Source organism: Garra rufa, chromosome 11, assembly GCF_049309525.1.
Source record: "Garra rufa chromosome 11, GarRuf1.0, whole genome shotgun sequence".
NCBI lineage: Eukaryota > Metazoa > Chordata > Actinopteri > Cypriniformes > Cyprinidae > Garra > Garra rufa.
Window position 1 is genome coordinate 7,154,137 of NC_133371.1, and position 14,062 is coordinate 7,168,198.

The 14,062-nt window shown below is 34.3% G+C and overlaps 1 protein-coding gene across 1 annotated transcript in view; it reads left to right on the forward strand.

Moving 5' to 3' along the window:
* The first annotated feature begins 9,172 nt into the window (after window positions 1-9,172).
* mapk6 (mitogen-activated protein kinase 6) overlaps window positions 9,173-14,062 on the forward strand; it is a 25,687-nt gene continuing 20,797 nt past the window's right edge. Inside the window, exon 1 of the mRNA XM_073850271.1 lies at window positions 9,173-9,327. The gene's annotated coding sequence lies outside the window, so the exon portion shown is untranslated. The remainder of the gene's footprint in view (window positions 9,328-14,062) is intronic.

Below are 14,062 nucleotides of genomic sequence, written 5' to 3' on the forward strand. Positions count from 1 at the left end.
TGTTTGTTACCTTTTTCTGTTTAGAGAATAACTGAGCCTTTAAGTCTACTTTTACAACTATTAAATGTTGTATAACTACCTGAATTAATGATTTAAAGTAGGAAAAACATTTATTAACACACTATTACTTCATGTCCAAATAATATGTATGAATGCACTTTCTAAATGCTCTTATGAACCACCGACAATGCCTAAAGAACTGCTTTGTTGATCATTAGTTAATAATAAAAATACAGATATTAAAGACATAAGTGATATGCTCATAAATCAAGAACTAAGCATTTATAGCTGCATTTATAAGCTGCTTACTGTCAATTAATGTTGGGATAATGCTTTATAAATGATGTATTGACTGTTTACTAATGCTTAACTAATGGTTCATAGCATGCAGTTATTATGATGATGCCGATTCAACACACTTAATTGGTCAAAAAGCAGCTAGACCAAAACAAATTATTAAAACACAAAACAAAACATATCAAAAACACATTATCTGTCCCTAAACAGAGAACACAGAAGCAGTAACCAATCATAAGGAAAGTCTTGACTGTGTTGTTACCAACGATTTTTGTTTTAAAAGTTGGTTGAATCTTGAACATAGCTTAAAACTAAAACTAAAATATTTTTGAAATTCATGAAAAAGCATGTTTTTTATTAGATTTCCTCATCTGTCACATTGAAAACAAACATACTGAGGTTCAAATTAAAATGATTGCAGTCTGCAAGGGAGAACACTCACAACAAACAACCAAATCAGGCGTCCAAAGGGAACAGAAGAAGATAAAGCCTCTCTGGGCATGACTGGCAAGCGTTCTCTCTCTGAAAGGCGATTGTCCAAAGGCTAAAGGAGCCAGACTGGCTACCTCTGTTGTTAATTCTTGTTTATAAATTGCATGGTTAGCGAGTGCAAAGCCGGTTACATCACAGAAAACCCAGATTCTGTTGTATTCCAAACTGCAACACAAGGACATGTTGTGACAGTGATGTCTGTCCCCGGGCAAGAAAAACAGTAGAACGGAGTTACATCACATAACCCAGTATGCAGCCAACTATTTCACACAATTCACTGGCCCCAGTTCCTATATCTGAACTGAAAGAGCCTGCATCTACCGCTGACCTCAGACCTGTCCTTACTAGAGTGTCACCATCAATATTATAGGCTCAGACAGCTAATCCCTGACCCAAACCTGCCCTTACACAATCATCCTCCATTCTGGCTAAGACAGACTTTAGAATGTCAGCATAAGAATCTGGTCCACTTTGCAGATTATGGTGAAGAACCATCCACTTAGAAATGAAAAGACAAATAAGACATAACTCTGGGAACAAAGTGAATTAAAGCTGCAAGCAGAGATTAAAAGGCCCTCGCACCCGGGCTCACTTTGTTAGGAAAACAACGAACGGTGGGCAGTATGCTTTTAATACAGTAAATATAAGAGGAATATGTCAAAGTCAGTTTTATATGTGGCAAACTTCCTGCTGCCAGCTGGTGGCGCTATGCCTATAACTGATTATTGGCTTGTAGATGTGTTCAGGCCAGCACTTTTATCAAACATATGAAGTTTGGTGCAGATTTAACTTGTTATGCTTGAGTGTAAGACATGATATATCCTGCTGCCAACAGGTGGCGCTATGATAATATCTGAATATTGGCCTTTAGGTGTCTTCAGGCCAGGACTCTTACCAAACCTGTGAAATGTGTTGTAGATTAGACACTGCATGTTGCATCCAAGTTAGTGTAAAACAAGTTGCCAGAATATTAGCCTTTAAATGTGTTTGGGCGAGGACTCATTAAACGTGTGAAGTTTGAGGCAGATTGGACATTTTATGGCTTTTTAAGTTACAACAACTTCTATTTCCATGGTGTAACATCAAACTTTTTCAGGCCGCCACAGACACGCCCTTTACCGAAAACTCAAGATCTTCACAATTTAACATCACTAAGGCTTTTAGATTAGACTGAAAAATTTTAGTATTTATCAGTATAAATCTCTAGGAGTAGTTTGTTGCAGCGTAAAGCATGTCACTTCCTGTTGCCAGCAGGTGGCGCTATGACTATAACTGAATATGGGCATGTAGATGTCTTCAGGTCAGGAGTGTTATTACACATGTGAAGTTTGAGACATATCGGACATTGTATGTCTGAGTTATAGCAACTTCCTGTTTAATGATGAAACATCGAAATTTTTCAGGCCGCCACGGACACGCCCTCCGACGAAAACTCTAGATCTTTGTAATTTAACGTCACATGGGCCTTTAGATTGGACTCACCAAATTTGGTGTCGATCGGAAAAAATCTCTAGGAGGAGTTCGTTCAAGTACGACACCTGAAAATAGCAAAAATGCCATTAAATTTGCTGAGAAAATTAAAAATAACTCACTTCCTGTTGGGTTTCGGATTTTGCTCCAAGAGATATTTTTGTAGGTGCTCGGGCCCTAAATATACTGCTTGCTAAATGGCATCTTTGTTACTGAGTTCCTCAAACCAAACTCTGAAAATTGGTAGTCCTTGTGTTATTGCAGCTGCGTTTGCAAATGTGGCGGGAGAGTGAACAGACAGTCCTTGAAAGGGCCAACATCTACACTTCCAAATCCACTGCAGAGAACCAAAGATACAATACAGAACAAAAGATCTGTCACTACTTCTGTTTCATCATGACTTTAAAATTACTGGGTTGGAGACCAACATTGGAGTTTAAAAAAAAAAAAAAAATTTATTCCAGGATCATTTGGATGTTGCTTCATTGTTTAATTTGTGACCCTGGAGGACAAAACCACACTGCAAAAAAAAAAAAAAAAAAAAAAATCTTTTCTTTCTTAGATTTTTTTGTCTTGTTTCTAGCAAAATTATCTAAAAATTCTTAAATCAAGAAGGATATTCTTCAGTCAAAATTAAGTGCATTTTTGTTTGAAACCATCTGCCAATGGGGTAAGAAAAATAATGAATTTTCAGTTTGAAATAAGATTTTTTTTTGGCAGAATTTTGACTTATTTTTCCTGAAAACAAGACTATTATTTTTACTCATTTAGAAAATCCTTCTTGATTGAAGAATTTTTTGATATTTTGGCTGGAAACAAGACAAAAAATCTAAGTAAGAAAAACATTTTTTTTTGCAGTGCAGTCTTATTGGGTATATTTGTAGCAATAGCCAAAAATACGTTGTATTTATAGGTCAATTTTTTTCTGTCATGCCAAAAATCATAATACATAAATATCATGTTTCATATTTGGTAAGTTTCCTACCTAATATCAAAACTTATTTTTTGATTAGTAATGTGCAATGCTAAGAACTTAATTTGGAATAAACTTCAAAGGCGAATTTCTTAATATATAAATATATATATATATATATATATATATTATATATATATATATATTATTATTATTATTATTTTTTTTTTTTTTTTGCGGCCTTAGATTCCAGATTTTTAAATAGTTGTATCTAAATCATGTCCTATCCAAACAAATACATTAATGGAAAGCTTATTCATTTAGCTTTCAGATGATTTATAAATCTCAATTTCACAAAATTGACTCTTATGAATGGTTTTGTGGTCCATGGTCACATTTTAGGATTGATTAGAAAGTGTTCTGCTTTCACCAAAGAGAAGTCCCAAGTCATCTGTCCAGAGACATGTGACCCAAATGTTATCTGACACTGAAAAATAAAGGTGCTTCAAAAGGTTCTTTAAGCAATGCCATGGAAGAACTATTTTTGGTTCCACAAAGAACCATTCAGTTAAAGGTTCTTTAAAAACATCTCTTTTCTTACCTTTTAATAAACTGAAGAACCTTCTTTCTCCACAAAGAACCATTTGTGAAACAGAAAGGATCTTCAGATGTTAAAGGTTCTTTATGGAACCATTTAGACAAAAAGGTTTTTCTATAGCATTGTGAAGCACCTTTATTTTAAAGAGTGTATTAGTCTTTTTTTGTCACTAAAGAACAAATTCTTCTGCCAGTCTGCTGCTACATACATCATGCAAATCTAAACGAAGTGAACTCTGTGTGTGACCTTTGTTCTAGTTGATGGGAAGAAAAACATTGGACCTGGTAATCCTTCACTCATCCTTGGACCTTCTTTCAAAGTATGCCGAAACACTTACATTCGAAGAAGTTCTCTCTATTTCTTGGGGACCTATCAATCAGTCAAAGTCTGTGTTCGTCTAAACCTGTGATGTGTCATTTGTTATCAGCAGCGGCATGCTTTAAAGATAGACACCAACACTTTACTAAAGAGACTAAAGCATTGAGTCTAATCCCTATGACCTTGAGGCTATCAGCATATTGGAGCATGGGATGTTATGATGACCTTTTTTTCTGAGAAGGAGAGGAACGTGCACTTATTCCACGTCTTTACAGTTAAAGATTCATTTACTCCTTGAAATTTAATCTTTGTGTTCTCTGATCCCTAGTGATCTTAAACAAGGTTTTGAATCACTGACAGCGGTGTGAATTGTAACGAGGGGCTGGTGCAGGCCGGTCCAGACCAAACTGAAGCAGTCTCTGCGAATGAATGATTCACTGATGTCACCATCAGGGTCCTGAAAGGGCAACCTATTTCTGATGTCATAACACAATCACACAAAGTGCTTACTCACTCTCATGTCGTTCCAAACAGAGGATAATGTTGAAGAACTGGGCCATCCCTTACCAAAAAGAAGTTTATTCATGTGTGCTATTAGCATTCTTCTTTTAAACTAAAAAATAGGGAAGGATACTTTCAGTTTACTTTTTATTTACTTCTTAGAAATATACTTAAAATGACATTTAAGTGTACTTGACTTATAAAAGTCTAAGTATACTTGAGCTCTACTTGTGCTCTGAGAATCTGTGTTTTCATTGTTATACTCTAGGGGCGCTATTGCACATCTTCTGAACAGAATTTCCAAAACACAAGTGAAGAAGAAACCGAAACAACAGATGCTTCCACATGTAATCTAACACAATCATCAGACATAAAACAGCATCAAAACCATAGATATGGAAAACTGTGTAACGTTATGGAATAAAATGTCCACCCATGAAGAGGAAATAATGACTGTCAAGCTTTGGGCTGTTGATCAACTCCATCTACGTTTGGATTATCATCAATAGTCTTTTTTTTTAGCTTTTTCAATATGTTATTTACATTCTTTTTTATTTATAATTCATGAAACTTAACCACATTCAAGTGTTTATAAAACAGAATGCATGAAGCTAAAATAAAATGTTTTGTTTAAAAGCAGATACTCTGTTCTTTCTTTTGAAGTTTTTCAGATATTCATATAACAAAATATATACAAATTAATACCTAAATAGGGACATAGTAGTATACTTAAAGTATGATGTAAAGTTCACTTAAAGAAAACTTACAAGTATACTTGCAGTTTAAAACTACTAAACTAGTTTACTGAGACTATACTTCAAAGTGTACTAAAAATACATTAAAAAGTATTTAATTAGTAAACTATCAGTATACTATATAAGTTCACGTTTAGTATACTTGCAGTACAAACTGAAAACATAGATGTAAACTAGTTGTTCATTCAAAGTATATACTAGAAAATGGGCCAATTTAGTCCCAAGCAGTATTGAAGTAGTAAACTTAATAGTATACTACACTGATATTTGTATACTTACTACATAAAGTATACTTAAACATATACTTGACCTTTACTTAAGTATACTTAATAAAATAAACTTATACTTAAAATATACTTAAAAGTATACTTCTTTTTGGTAAGAGGTGACAGGCCCTGCCCCTTTAAAAATGTATAGTTTTATGAAATTAATATGAGATCTTCATGCAGACACAGATTCATTGATTCATTTCCATTTTTGTTGACAGTAACTACTAATACCTGCATTTTAATAATGAGTCACCACAGTGTTGTGCATAGAACCTGTCACTGTAAAAAGTTTTCACCAGATTCAACCTTAAATTTTAAGTTAAATCAGCTTAAAACTACAAGTCATTTTAGCTCAAATAAAATAAAATGAGTTGATTTAACTTCTGAGTTGAAATGACTTAAGTTGATTTAACTTAAAATTTTAAGGCAGCTGCTAAACTAAAGTTTTTAAGGTAAAACTGGTGAAAACGTTTGACAGATGTGATTGTTTCTGTGGTAAATATTCGTAAGGTTCAATACATTCTGTTAACATTGTGTTCATTTCTAAACACCTTGCATTAGCAAAATGAAATCGCAAATGGAATGATTTTGTTTTTATATATCACTATAACTTCAGCACTGCTACTTATTATTATAGCTTGTAGCATAGCTTTCTACATACTTCAAAGGAGCAGTTTAGTTTAGTTTAATCACACTGCTTTAAATTTGGTCCCAATAACCTTATGAGCTTGTTTTTATTTGTCATCTGTGCACGTAAACAGGTTGACAGTGCTTGGACCTTCAGTGCCCCTAGTAACAGAATCCAGAAATCCAGATGGTAATAAGACTAATAGACACACATGTCACAGGCTCACAGCCAGTTATTTAGAGCCTTTATTTTGATAACATCACACCCTTGATCCAAGCATCTGTTGGTGGAAATGTTGACCTCATGGACACACAAAACACACACATGCAGAGCTGACGGCACGACAGGAATTGAGAGAAAAATAGACAGATGATTAGCGAGGGGTCGAGAGAGGAAAAGAGATGGATTTCTGCAACATGACACACAATGACACTCAACCTCCCACATATAACCGGTAACTTTATCACACACAAGTATTTCTCTCCTGTAAACATCCACAGAGTGGCAGACGTTCAGAGTCCCCTCTGTGCTCAACAAAATAACAGCACCAGCGCTGAAACCTCACAAAAACATACTGTAGTGGGACCATTGTATGTAGATGTTTATGCAATAGTGAATAATTATATCCCTTTGTATATGCTACTGCAAAGAATTACTACCAATTCCGTAGACTACCAGTCTGTTGCTAGATTTGCCCTTACCAAAAAGAAGTATACTTCAAATTTATTTTATTAAGTATGCTTAAGTAAAGTTCTAGTATATTTTAAGTATACTTTATGTAGTAAGTATACAAATATCAGTGTACTAGTAGTATACTTTTAAGTGTACTACTTCAATCCTTTATTGGGAATAAATTGGCCCACTTTCTAGTATGTAAAAGTATACTTTAGCAGTAGTAAACTTGAGTACACAACTAGTTTACATCTGTTTTCAGTTTGTACTGCAAGTATACTAAAAGTGAACTTATAGGTATACTGATAGTTTACTAATTAAATAGGCTACTTTTTTATGCATTCTTAGTACACTTTGAAGTATAGTCTCAGTAAACTACTAGTTTAGTAGTTTTATTCTGCAAGTATACTCATAAGTTTTCTTTAAGTGAACTTTACATCATACTTTAAGTAAACTACTATGTCCTTATTTAGGTATTAATTTGTATATATTTTGTTATATGAATATCTGAACATACAAAACTCCAAAAGAAAGAACAGAGTATCTGCTTGCAAACAAAAAACATTTTATTCTAGCTTCATGCATTCTGTTTTATAAACACTTGAATGTTGGTAAGTTTAATTAATAAATAAGTAAACAACATTTTGAACAAAAGGTAATTGAAGCCAAAATCCTCAGTGGAATATTGAATTGATTATAAGCCATGTCAAGCAAATTGAAACTGATAAAAGTTGTGTCTGTTAAATTACTAGTTAGTCTGAAACTTTACTTCAGAACAGTACAGTTAAATATTCTGAGTAAAAAAAAAAACACAATTTGTTGAGTAAACTTAAAATAATTTGTTACCTGGCTGCCTCATAATTTTAAATTCAGTCAATGCAAAATTGTTTAGTCAAATTAAAATGATAAATTGTAAAACTTAGATATTTGAGTTGATTCAACTTAAAAATTGAAGGCAGCGAGGTAACTTATCCAGCTTTTAAGTTTAACAAACCATTTTTTATTTCAACTCAAATATTTAAGTTGTCTCTTAGTACAACTTAACATTTCAAGTTGACCAAACTTATTTGAGCTGACTGAACTTTAAAATTTAAGGCAGCAGGGTAACAAATTACTTTAAGTTTACACCGTGTAATGACTCAAGAATGACCAAATATTTCAGAAGGGATTGCTAATTATTTGGATCCATATTCTAAAGTGAAGATCATAACGATTTAAGTGTTACTAAAGCCATCGGACGTATGACTAACCAGAACCTTACAAAAACTCATTAAAATGGTTTTGAATGACTTTAGTCATTACTAGGGAGCTATCATGATCTTCACTTTAGAATATGGATCCAAATAATTAGTAATTTCTTCAGACGGATTTGGTAATGCCTGAATCATTACTAGTGGGTTACCATGATCTTCACTTTAGGACTAATTATACATTTTGCATTATTCACATTAGTTATGAATATGCATATAGTAGTTCTTAGTAGTTCTCCAGAAGATATGAAAAAAATAGTAGTTACTGATTAGCTAATAGTGAACTACCACGTTCAACTGAGTGCTATTACTTACTGACTGGTTAATCAGATTTCCTTGTTAGTATAATGTTAATAGTGCATTAGTCATTTGTTCCTGTGTAGTTATTCATTAATGACGGAACAATATTCTAAAGTGTTACTTAATAATGTCGGTCATGTTGTAGTACAGAAGATATGTAATTTTCCATTTTATTTGATTTTCCACTAACTCAAACAGCAGTCAGCCTGCTGCTGTCTATAAAAAAGGAAATTGCAATCATCTTACACTTTTACAAATAAAGGCGCTTCGCGATGCCATAGAAGAACCTTTTTGTTTTAAAGAACCTTTAACATCTGTAGAACCTTTCTTTTTCACCAAAGCTTCTTTGTGGTGAAAGAAGGTTCTTCAGATTATAAAAAGGTAAGAAAGAGATGGTTCTTTAAAGAACCTTTAACTGAATGGTTCTTCTGGCATCGCTGTGAACAACCTTTTAAAGCACCTTCATTTTTAAGAGTGCAGTTTGCTTATGAGCACATAATACCAAAGTAGTTTGACAGACAGAAAGAAAGAAAGAGAGAAATAAGGAGCAGGAGAGATTGAGTTGAGCATGAGAAAGAGAACGAGGGTGACCTGTAATAGGACTAGAGCTGGCGCTGACTAACAGAACCATACCGAGAAGAAACTCCGCCCCTTCTCTCTCAGCCTATAACAGCTCATTATGGAGCCCGAGTCCAGAAACAGATGAGTGTTCTTAGACACCGCTACCGCTCTGGACACCCTCTGGACGTCTCTGTCTCTCATTTTAACCTGGATACTGTCTTTCGGATACTTTTTCTAACACTGTTGCATGGATTACTGACTTGAAAATGCATTCCCAGCTGTTGTTGGATGAATTCAGCCATGGTAAGTTACCTGTTTCTTACCTGACCTCACTTGAGCTTTGCTGTTCTATATGTAACACGGACTAATAAGGTGACTCATATATAGCCACTGATTCAGTTTAAGTTTAAGAGACCTTTGCTTCTGGTGTCCTTCTCTCTTTGAGGACATGTAATGCAGACACTGAATGTTTCGGGCGATTTATAGTGACAGGTTGGGAAGGGTCCAGAAACGGTGCACACGGACAACTTCAGGATTCAGGAGTGACAGGAAGGTCCTGGCATTGCTCACTCATGCATAGCAAAGCTTCAAAACTCTCATAAGCAGACGTGCATCAGGGACCCCTAACATGGCTTCATCTAAATATCATGAAGTCAAAAGTTGTGGCCCTGAGAACATAGGGTGCAAACATCAACTACTTGGTATGAAGAACCCTGATTCGATTCCCCAATAAAACTCTAGACAGCATGTTCTCACAAACAGTCAACAGAGTGTGGTACACAGGCGTTCAGCAAGGAGAGTCGTGAGAGGGTGTAGGAGGCTCAGTGGACCGTAATAACTGGCTCACTGGATTATGTAAACTATAGATCATAGAACATTCCTCCACAGCTTTACTGTTTCGATCAGTATTTTCTCAGTGACGTCTGCAACAATTGATATCAATTGCTCACCGTGCTGCAGGATGGAGGTGTCAATCATCCAGGAGTTATGTAATTAAGGTTGTAGTGGTGGCCTACTGGTTAATGATGGGACTGCTTGCACAATGGTTGACGCCAACCAGCCGTGACCCAGAACTAATGGTGACTGGCCATTGTGCCCTTGATCAGCAACCCCTGATTTCCCCCCAGGGAACTCTTGTACTGGAAGGTGTTTTGCATAAAATAGCTGGTTAAATGGTGTGTAAATGTTTAAAACATTACACATTTATTTATGTGTTGTGTTCAGATCTTGGCTTTTAAAAATAAAGGTGCTTTAAAAGGTTCTTCACAGCGATGCCATAGAAGAACTATTCAGTCAAAGGTTTTTTAAAGAACCATCTCCTTTTGAACTTTTTATAATCTGAAGAACCTTCTTTCGCCACAAAGAGAAGAAGATGTTAAAGGTTCTTTATGGAACTATTTAGACAAAAAAAGTTCTTCTATGGCATCGTGAAGCACCTTTATTTTGAAGAGTGTACTGTCACACAGCTCTATATATGAAGTTAGTTAAAAAACCTGTACATATGATGCAGTCATGTTAAAGCCATATACAGTCAAGCCAAATTTATTCAGACACCTTCAATATTTCTCACATTATTACAGTTTATTCGCTATAGTTTATAACATAAAACTGTGTCAGAACAAATTCATTGTGATCACTGCAAAAAAATGCTTTTCTTACTTAGATTGTTTGTCTTGTTTCCAGCCAAAATATATAAAAAAATTCTTAAATCAAGAAGAAAAAAAATATTGTCTTGTTTTCATGGGGTAAGAAAAATAAGCTTGTTTTCTGTTTGAAATAAGATTTTTTTTTTTTTTTTTTTTTTTAGAATATTTTGCTTGATCTAAGCAAAAGCTCACTTAATTTTGACTTGATTGACTTGAAAACAAGAAAATAATTTTTACTAGTCTAGAAAATCCTTCTTGATTTAAAAAAAAATGTATATATAGGCTGGAAACAAGACAAAAAATCTAAGTAAGAAATGCATTTTTTGCAGTGATAATGTCAGATGACTTTGATAGAAAGATATATTGGATTACAATCAACCAAAATGCAGAGAACTGTTAGTATGAGCATATTTACACAACTATCAATGCTTTGTTGACCGATTATCCAAGTAATGCTTAATTTTGTGAAAAATTATGCATTGCACTTAAGCAAAACATGGTTACGCTGTAAAAAAATAAATAGTTGAGAACTTGATGCAGACTTTTGAGTTCTCTCAACAAGAGTTTTTTAGTTTTTCTCAGTAAAGATACTTTGCTTAGCCAACATAAATTTGTTTGTTTATGCAATGCTAATAGAAAAAGTTGAAACAACAATTACTGTCGCTAAAGTAATTAATTTTTTATGTGTCAATTTTTTGTTTATTTGCAAATTACAAAACTGTGAATTGTTAGAGAAACCTTAATGGATAACTTAGTCTAATATGTAGACGACATTTGCATTTGTTTGTAAAACATATTACAAGACTAAGATATCCAGCAAACAGATATAAGTGGTTGAACATATTTAGGCCTCAAAACTACACACACAAACCTCAAGAACGGTTGCAATCAACAAATGTTAGAAAGATGAGCTCTTTACATCACAGTGTAACAAATAACTAACATTAATGACAAAACAACAACTAAAAGTTTACAATAAGTCAGCAAACTGCAAAACAATATTCCTTTAACAGTAATTGCTTACACTTAAAAATAAAGGTGCTTTATAGGTTTTTCACAGCGATGCCATAGAAGAACCATTTTTGATTCCACAAAGAACCATTCAGTCAAAGTTTTTTTTAAGGAACCATCTCTTTCTTACCTTTTTATAATCTGAAGAACCTTCTTTTGCCACAAAGAACTTTTTGTGAAACAGAAAGGCTCTTCAGATGTTAAAGGTTCTTTATGGAACCATTTAGACAAAAAAGGTTCTTCTATGGCATCGTGAAGCACCTTTATTTTTAAGAGTGTAGTTATTCATGCATGCTGGAAACACACAAAGACTTAACATTTCAACAATATGAAATTCTTTGTTCAGACAACTGTGTTTGACTAGTTGGGACAACATTTGGGGTAAAACAAGGGTTTTTATGCCATTTCAAGAAAATAGCATTTTTTTTAGTATTTAAGACTCAAAATTTTTAGTAAACCGGAAAATATGCATTTTCTGTTTTTACAGTGCAAGTCAAAGTGTGCTTGGTCCCAAATTTTTTTTATCAGTTTTACTGGTAGTCCACTCTATGAAGAACTTTTGGGTATAATATGTCACAACTTACTTTATTTTGCTATCCTCACTTACATAAATGAACTATACTGTCCTCCAAAGGCAAAGTGCAGTAACTACGCCAACACTGAAACTGAGAAAAATGCCTTTAAAATTTTTACACCTGTTGACACTCTCGTTTCTCTGAAACGGGACAAAATTGAACCAGGAGACTTTGCCACAAGACAAAACAGTTGTCACAAAGTCCATTTTTGAGCCTTAATTCAATTTTGACCAAATGTGTAGTTACTGCCCTTTGCCTTTGGAGGGCAGAATAGTGCCCTGCACCAAACAATGTCAAATAAATACCTGAATAATGCCTGACTGTTCATTTCCTCACTAAATATAACTGCTATCAGCCAGCTATCTAAAGTTGGATAGATAAGGATGCCCTGCATGCAGCATTCTCTCATAGGCCAAAATATATTATATAACCTATCTTATAACTGCTTGATTGCTTGTATTGTTACAGAATGTAAAGTATATTAGGGCAAAGCTCTAATCTACAAATGCAACCATAAGGCATGAAGATAACAAGATATTATAAACATTAACATCATTGTTTTCTGTAAAGCTGCTCTGAAACTGTGTATTATGAAAAGTGCTTGAGATAACTAGGTCATACATTTCATATATAACATTAATTGGACATCAAATGTAGAGGATCAGACAAAAATAATAAAAATAAAACAGCTCTTTTTAAAAAGCTGAAGGATTTGAGGTATTATTGATGTCCCTGGCACAAATGGTGTTAATGTTAATGTTTTTGTTTTTGTTTATTTTATCAAATATGACCAAAAAGTAAGCTGTGATTACTTAATATAAACATAAGTTGAGATTTTGTTTGGTAGTATCGACAGATGACAAGGAAAACCTCACGTGTGATTTCTACAAACTGCCGTCATTTCATAAATGTTAGCTTGTGGAAGTAGGTTATGAGCGTTTGTTTGTTTAGTGCGGTGTGGCGACAGAGAGGGTCATAAACCTGGATGTTTGACGTGTGTGAGGGAATGACACGCCTCAGCTGTTACCCAACACCTACTGTTCTCCTTCTACATGCTGCAGCGGGACACAAAGTCCACATTATCACACCACTAGGCTTTGTTTATTTTCATCGTTATTCAAATCAATCCCTGTACAATCACAAAGCTTTTGCATGGGTCACGCATGTGTTGTGTGGGTTGATTTAGACTTGTAGGCCCGGTTTCACACACAGGGCTTAGACTAAGCCAGGATTAGGCCATAGTTCAATTAGGACATTTAAGTAATTTTTATAAACATGCTTAGAAAAAAACATTACTGGTGTGCATCTTGAGACAAAACAAAGGCACTGATATATTTTAAGATCAATCAGTGCAATTTTGTTTCAGTTGAAACAGCTCAGACTGACATTTTAGTCTAGGACTAGGCTTAAGCCTTGTCTGTGAAACCGGGGGATAGAGTAGCTGACCTGTGAGACGTTTGGTGTGAAACCGGGCTGCGTGAAACTCTTCCATCATAAAATTTTAATAAGGGGAAACACTATATGTCTCCTGGTTACACAACACTGCTACCGAGATGGTAACCTCTTAATATTTCCACATATGAATAGCTTGTAGACTTAAGCCTAGATTTGGCATATGATATAATTATAAATAATAAAATCTGCATTTTTTTTTAAATCATATTTTACCCTACAGAAAATTGCATCTTGCAGAATGTCCATATTTATCTTTTCCATAGAGGCTGAAGCACTCAAGCAATGTTAATTCCATTTTGACATTTTCTGTTTTTTACTCACATTTTTTTCTTTATGTATGTATGTATGCCC